Source organism: Oncorhynchus masou, chromosome 8, assembly GCF_036934945.1.
Source record: "Oncorhynchus masou masou isolate Uvic2021 chromosome 8, UVic_Omas_1.1, whole genome shotgun sequence".
NCBI classification, from domain to species: Eukaryota; Metazoa; Chordata; class Actinopteri; order Salmoniformes; family Salmonidae; genus Oncorhynchus; species Oncorhynchus masou.
The window spans coordinates 6,392,855-6,400,354 of NC_088219.1; the positions used below are offsets into that span (position 1 = coordinate 6,392,855).

Sequence of the window (7,500 nt, forward strand, 5' to 3'; positions counted from 1 at the left end):
GAGTTCTAATGACCTGTAATCGAGTTATAATGACCTGTAATATAATTCTAATGACCTGTAATAGAGTTCTAATGACCTGTAATATAATTCTAATGACCTGTAATAGAGTCTTAATGACCTGTAATATAATTCTAATGACCTGAAATAGAGTCTTAATGACCTGTAATAGAGTTCTAATGACCTGTAAGAGAGTTCTAATGACCTGTAATATAATTCTAATGACGTGTAATAGAGTCTTAATGACCTGTAATAGAGTTCTAATGACCTGTAATAGAGTTCTAATGACCTGTAATAGAGTTCTAATGACCTGTAATAGCGGTCTAATGACCTGTAATAGAGTTCTAATGACCTGTAGTAGAGTTCTAATAACCTGTAATAGAGTTCTAATGAGCTGTAATAGCGGTCTAATGACCTGTAATAGAGTTCTAATGACCTGTAATAGAGTCTTAATGACCTGTAATAGAGTATCAATGACCTGTAATAGAGTTCTAATGACCTCTAATAGAGTTCTAATGACCTGTAATATAATTCTAATGACCTGTAATAGAGTTCTAATGACCTGTAATATAATTCTAATGACCTGTAATAGAGTTCTAATGACCTGTAATAGAGTTCTAATGACCTGTAATATAGTTCTAATGACCTGTAATAGAGTTCTAATGACCTATAATAGAGTTCTAATGACCTGTAATAGCGGTCTAATGACCTGTAATATCGTTCTAATGACCTGTAATAGAGTTCTAATGACCTGTAATAGAGTCTTACTGACCTGTAATTGAGTCTTAATGACCCGTAATAGAGTTCTAATGACCTGTAAACCTGTAATATAATTCTAATGACCTGTAATAGAGTTCTAATGACCTGTAATAGAGTTCTAATGACCTGTAATAGCGTTCTAATGACCTGTAATATCGTTCTAATGACCTGTAATAGAGTTCTAATGACCTGTAATAGAGTCTTACTGACCTGTAATTGAGTCTTAATGACCTGTAATAGCGGTCTAATGACCTGTAATAGAGTTCTAATGACCTGTAATCGAGTTATAATGACCTGTAATATAATTCTAATGACCTGTAATAGAGTTCTAATGACCTGTAATATAGTTCTAATGACCTGTAATAGAGTCTTAATGACCTGTAATATAATTCTAATGACCTGAAATAGAGTCTTAATGACCTGTAATAGAGTTCTAATGACCTGTAAGAGAGTTCTAATGACCTGTAATATAATTCTAATGACCTGTAATAGAGTCTTAATGACCTGTAATAGAGTTCTAATGACCTGTAATAGAGTTCTAATGACCTGTAATAGAGTTCTAATGACCTGTAATAGCGGTCTAATGACCTGTAATAGAGTTCTAATGACCTGTAGTAGAGTTCTAATAACCTGTAATAGAGTTCTAATGACCTGTAATATAATTCTAATGACCTGTAATAGAGTTCTAATGACCTGTAATAGAGTCTTAATGACCTGTAATAGAGTATCAATGACCTGTAATAGAGTTCTAATGACCTCTAATAGAGTTCTAATGACCTGTAATATAATTCTAATGACCTGTAATAGAGTTCTAATGACCTGTAATATAATTCTAATGACCTGTAATAGAGTCTTAATGACCTGTAATATAATTCTAATGACCTGTAATAGAGTCTTAATCACCTGTAATAGAGTTCTAATGACCTGTAATAGAGTTCTAATGACCTGTAATAGAGTTCTAATGACCTGTAATAGAGTCCTAATGACCTGTAATATAATTCTAATGACCTATAATAGAGTTCTAATGACCTGTAATAGAGTTCTAATGACCTGTAATAGAGTTCTAATGACCTGTAATAGAGTTCTAAAGACCTGTAATATAATTCTAATGACCTGTAATAGAGTCTTAATCACCTGTAATAGAGTTCTAATGACCTGTAATAGAGTTCTAATGACCTGTAATAGAGTTCTAATGACCTGTAATAGAGTTCTAAAGACCTGTATTAGAGTCCTAATGACCTGTAATATAATTCTAATGACCTATAATAGAGTTCTAATGACCTGTAATATAGTTCTAATGACCTGTAATAGAGTCCCAATGACCTGTAATATAATTCTAATGACCTCTAATAGAGTTCTAATGACGTGTACAATCATTCTAATTAGACTAAAGAGGTGATGTGCACATGTTAGAAATTAAATTTGAGAAAAGCCTCATTAGTTCTCTATCAACAACAAGGGATTCATTTCCACACAGTAGAAGACAAAATTATCCATGACATTCACACAATCATAATATTCGATTCACTGTTGCCTCAAATTAGTACTTTACATGTTTTGATAGTGAATACAACATTTTCAGACCATCATGTCACACAACCATTAAAGAAAATATTCTGAAACTATTATTTGACTTAAAATACTTGAATGGTATGTTCTTCGAATCCTAATTAAGCCTGTTCTGTAATGCACTTTCCTGATGTTTTCATAAAATCTTCGTTGACGTTACAATACGTGTTATTGAATTAAAGCTAAACGTCCGTGTGTAATGGCGTGCGTGCGTGTGTGTGATTGCGCACAACGTCTTCGTAGTTTGCACCGAGCGCACCAGCGCGCATCCACAGGCAGAGTGGAATCCAGGGTCTCTGAGACCTCGCGTTATTAGCTTATACCCGCAGCGCTTCGGTTCGGTTCGCTTCCTCCCAACAACAGGTGTAAAGGAGCGGCTGGATGAACAGACAGAAATCGAGGATAAGAGAATATAACCAGAGGATATTTGCAAACAGTTGTAATCGTAAAGAAGTAGGTTACATGTCCTGCAAGATTGACAGAGTTCACTTCATCGTCTTTCTATGCGCGCTGCGCACGCTTTCCATCCTGTCTGCCCCAGTTTTCTGCGCTATAGGCTGCACCATTTCTATCTCTTTCTAACGGAAAAAGAGAAGAGATTATGAAGAAAAACAACTGTGCTCTGTTAATGGATGTCTTCCACTCACACTGAATAATGGAATAAAGTAGGATATAGGCCACTCTGAAGATAAAAACACATGTATTTATCATCAAGGAATCGACGATGTGAAGTCCTCTTATAGAACACGGATTGTTATAGGTTATTCGTTTAGTACCTAAATACGGAATACAACCATAGTTATTTTTTTGTTTTGTTTTGAAAACCAGTTGTTGCATCCCCTAAACGCGGAATAGCCTGGAAAGAAGAGGCATCTTTCTATGTGGGTTCAATTGATATATCCCTAACATCCACGGCGAAATGTGAGTTATATGTTGTATTTACTTTGAGTCATCATACACAGTCTAAAAATAATGTTTTCTAGGCTATTTGTGGGTTCAGATCGGTAAAGAAGGAGCTGGTGATTGAGTTAATAAAATTGAGTGCACTGCGCACTGGTGCGTGCCTATTTGTCTCGGACGAGGGTAGCTCTGGAAAAACCCTAGGCGGCATCCCTAGAGTTGTCAGCAGTTAGCTTCACCCACTTCTGGCTCCGTATGTACTCATTTTTAGAGTTAGGGTTCCCCCACAGCCATATCTCCATGTAACAGCGCTTGTTTACGGAAAGTCGACTACCTGTGCTGATCTGAGTATCTGAGTCTCTGAACACCTGTATGTGCACGGAAGACGGACCCTACAAAACGTGTTGTCACTGAATAATACTATCCGCTGCAACTGTGTTAAAACAGAGAATCGTAAGTGTATATTGTGCGTTTGTGAAATGATTTTGATTTGATATGAAAGTAGAGGACTTCATGTTTTTTGAACCATACCACAACTGAGCATCGATTCACGTTCAAATGGAGTATTTGTCTGTTTAGAGCCAATTCCCCTCTAAACAGAGCATCTAGTTAAAGGGATACTTCATGATTTTGGCAATGAGGCCCGTTATCCACTTCCACAGAGTTAGGTAAACTTGTGGATACCATTTGTATGTCTCTGTCCAGTATGATGGAAGTTAAATGTATTTCCTCGAGCGAATCCCAGCCAGGGAATCGGCCCTGAAGCAGCCGTCTTCCAGTGTGCCAGAACGGATTAAATCAGCCGGAATCGGGTGTCGGATTCGGCCAGGAATCCAAATGGATGACTGCCCAGAAACGGCCCAAGTACATCGGGCAGTTTCCATCTACCGACTTTGACCGGCATCTTACCAGAATCCCCTCAGAAGGAGCCCGATTCAAAAGTTAAATACATGTATACAAAATGACCTGATTTAGTCGTTTTAAATATTAATATTGCATGCATACAAATTATACCATCCACAAGAAAACCATTTTGTGTCAGATGAAACACCATACACATGATGACAGTGTCAACGCCTGGCCTGCCAAAGGAGTCGCTACAGCCAACGGGACATCCTGGCAGGCCAAACCTCCCCCTAACTCGGACAATTGTGTGTTGCCTCATGGATCTCCTGGTGGCGGCCGGCACAGGTCTCGAACCAGCATCTGGAGCAGCTCAGTTTGCACCGCTGCACCTTAGACTGCTGTGCCACTGGGGAGGTTCCATTTGTGAAGTTTTTCATGTTCATCTTTTGCCTTGCACAAAGTATGAAAATACTAAAATACTACGCAGGATTCTTAAAGAATTTCATTTAAATCTTAAATGTATGTTTTTTTATCACAAATAATTAGAAAATATGGAAAAATAAATAATGAAATGTTAATTACATAAAGCAGCCTGTGTAATCATCTACCAGAGAGTCGCCCCAATCGGCCCGAGCCCCAAAAATACATTTGGGCCAGATAACTCTCACCGGAATCAGCCCAAGCCCCAAGTTATACATTTGGGCCAGATAACTCTCACCGGAATCGTCCCAAGCCTCAAGTTATACATTTGGGCCAGATAGCTCTCACCGGAATCGTCCCGAGCCCCAAGTTATACATTTGGGCCAGATAACTCTCACCGGAATCGGCCCGAACCCCAAGTTATACATTTTGGCCAGATAACTCTCACCGGAATCGGCCCGAGCCCCAAGTTATACATTTGGGCCAGATAACTCTCACCGGAATCGGCCCGAGCCCCAAGTTATACATTTGGGCCAGATAACTCTCACCGGAATCGTCCCAAGCCCCAAGTAATACATTTGGGCCAGATAACTCACACGAGAATCGTCCCGAGCCCCAAGTTATATATTTGGGCCAGATAACTCTCACCGGAATCGTCCCGAGCCCCAAGTTATACATTTGGGCCAGATAACTCTCACCGGAATCGTCCCGAGCCCCAAGTTATACATTTGGGCCAGATAACTCTCACCGGAATATGCCCGAGCCCCAAGTTATACATTTGGGCCAGATAACTCTCACCGGAATCGTCCCGAGCCCCAAGTTATACATTTGGGCCAGATAACTCTCACCGGAATCGTCCCGAGCCCCAAGTTATATATTTGGGACAGATAACTCTCACCGGAATCGTCCCGAGACCCAAGTTATACATTTGGGCCAGATAACTCTCACCGGAATCGTCCCGAGCCCCAAGTTATATATTTGGGACAGATAACTCTCACCGGAATCGTCCCGAGACCCAAGTTATACATTTGGGCCAGATAACTCTCACCGGAATCGGCCCGAGCCCCAAGTTATACATTTGGGCCAGATAACTCTCACCGGAATTGGCCCAAGCCCCAAGTTATACATTTGGGCCAGATAACTCACAGAAGAATCGTCCTGAGCTCAATCCCCACATCCTACCCATAAGTAATACCGCCGAAGGTGGCCCAGACCTGGGCCATATGACGTCGGCCAAGTCTAACTCTCAACCGAGTGACCCGGGATCGGCCCAGATCCACTGCGAAGGCTGGGATGCTAACTAGTTTTGGAGCAATGCTTGGAGGTCTATGGGTATCTATGCTAGTTAGCATTGGCTCACAAACCTAACTCTAACTTCCTTCATAATGGACACAAATACATACAAATAGTATCCAATAGTTCATCTGATTCTGAGGAAGTAGACTATAGGAGGCCTTTTCACCACACTACCTGCTACATAGCTCTACCATGGCATCGAGTGCTCTTAACTTTTCACCACACTGCCTGCTACATAGCTCTACCATGGCATCGAGTGCTCTTAACTTTTCACCACACTTCCTGTTACATAGCTCTACCATGGCATCGAGTGCTCTTAACTTTTCACCACACTACCTGCTACATAGCTCTACCATGGCATCGAGTGCTCTTAACTTTTCACCACACTACCTGCTACATAGCTCTACCATGGCATCGAGTGCTCTTAACTTTTCACCACACTACCTGTTACATAGCTCTACCATGGCATCGAGTGCTCTTAACTTTTCACCACACTACCTGCTACATAGCTCTACCATGGCATCGAGTGCTCTTAACTTTTCACCACACTACCTGCTACATAGCTCTACCATGGCATCGAGTGCTCTTAACTTTTCACCACACTACCTGCTACATAGCTCTACCATGGCATCGAGTGCTCTTAACTTTTCACCACACTACCTGTTACATAGCTCTACCATGGCATCGAGTGCTCTTAACTTTTCACCACACTACCTGTTACATAGCTCTACCATGGCATCGAGTGCTCTTAACTTTTCACCACACTACCTGCTACATAGCTCTACCATGGCATCGAGTGCTCTTAACTTTTCACCACACTACACACTACCACCACTACCATGGCTTGACCAATTGCATAGTATACCTGTCCAATCATTTCTGAACTGTACAATAAGAGATGTGACCATTCATCATGAATTCCAGCATCTCCTTTGTTATTCAAATCTGTCAACACCTCTCTCTCCTCCTATCTCTATTCAATTCAATTCAAAGGGGCTTTATTGGCATGGAAAGCATGTTTAGATATGAAACACAAGTGAAATAACAAAATAAACATAATTGAGAAAAACACATTTAACAACATCAACAAAACTTGATTAGAAAGTAATGGTAAACATTGCACTCAAAAGGTTTAAAAAGATAGACATTTTATGTGTTATATTATCAGAAATGTATAGTGTTTTAGCAATGTGCAAATTGTTGAGGTATGAATAGTTGGGAAGATAAATAAAGATAAATATTGGTGGTGTTTTCAATGTTTGTCCTCCACTGGTTACTCTTTCCTCATGACCACGGGCCACAAATATTCATTCTGTGATTGCACATTGAGGTATTTCACCTATGAGCTATGAGAGTTTATTTCAACAGCTATGAGAGTTTATCAATGTTTAATTTATTTTCAAATTCCTTCTGGGTCCATATGATCAGTGGGAAATATATACAGTATGTATCTCTAATGTGTTCATACAGTTGGCAGGAGGTTAGGAAGTGCAGCTCAGTTGGCACCTAATTTTATTGGATAGTGGGCACATAGCCTGTCTTCTCTTGAGAGTCATGTCTGCCTATGGCGACCTCTCTCAATAGCAAGGCAATGCTCACTGAGTCTGTACATAGTCAAGGACATCCTTCGTTTTGGGTCACAGTGGTCAGGTATTTTGCCACTGTGTTTAGGAACAGATTCCATTCCAATTTGCTCTGTTTTTGGTTGATTCT

At 40.1% G+C, this 7,500-nt stretch overlaps 1 protein-coding gene across 1 annotated transcript in view; it reads left to right on the forward strand.

Moving 5' to 3' along the window:
• The first annotated feature begins 3,102 nt into the window (after positions 1 to 3,102).
• LOC135543712 (short transient receptor potential channel 4-like) overlaps positions 3,103 to 7,500 on the forward strand; it is a 130,713-nt gene continuing 126,315 nt past the window's right edge. The window contains 1 exon segment of the mRNA XM_064971079.1: positions 3,103 to 3,246. The gene's annotated coding sequence lies outside the window, so the exon portion shown is untranslated.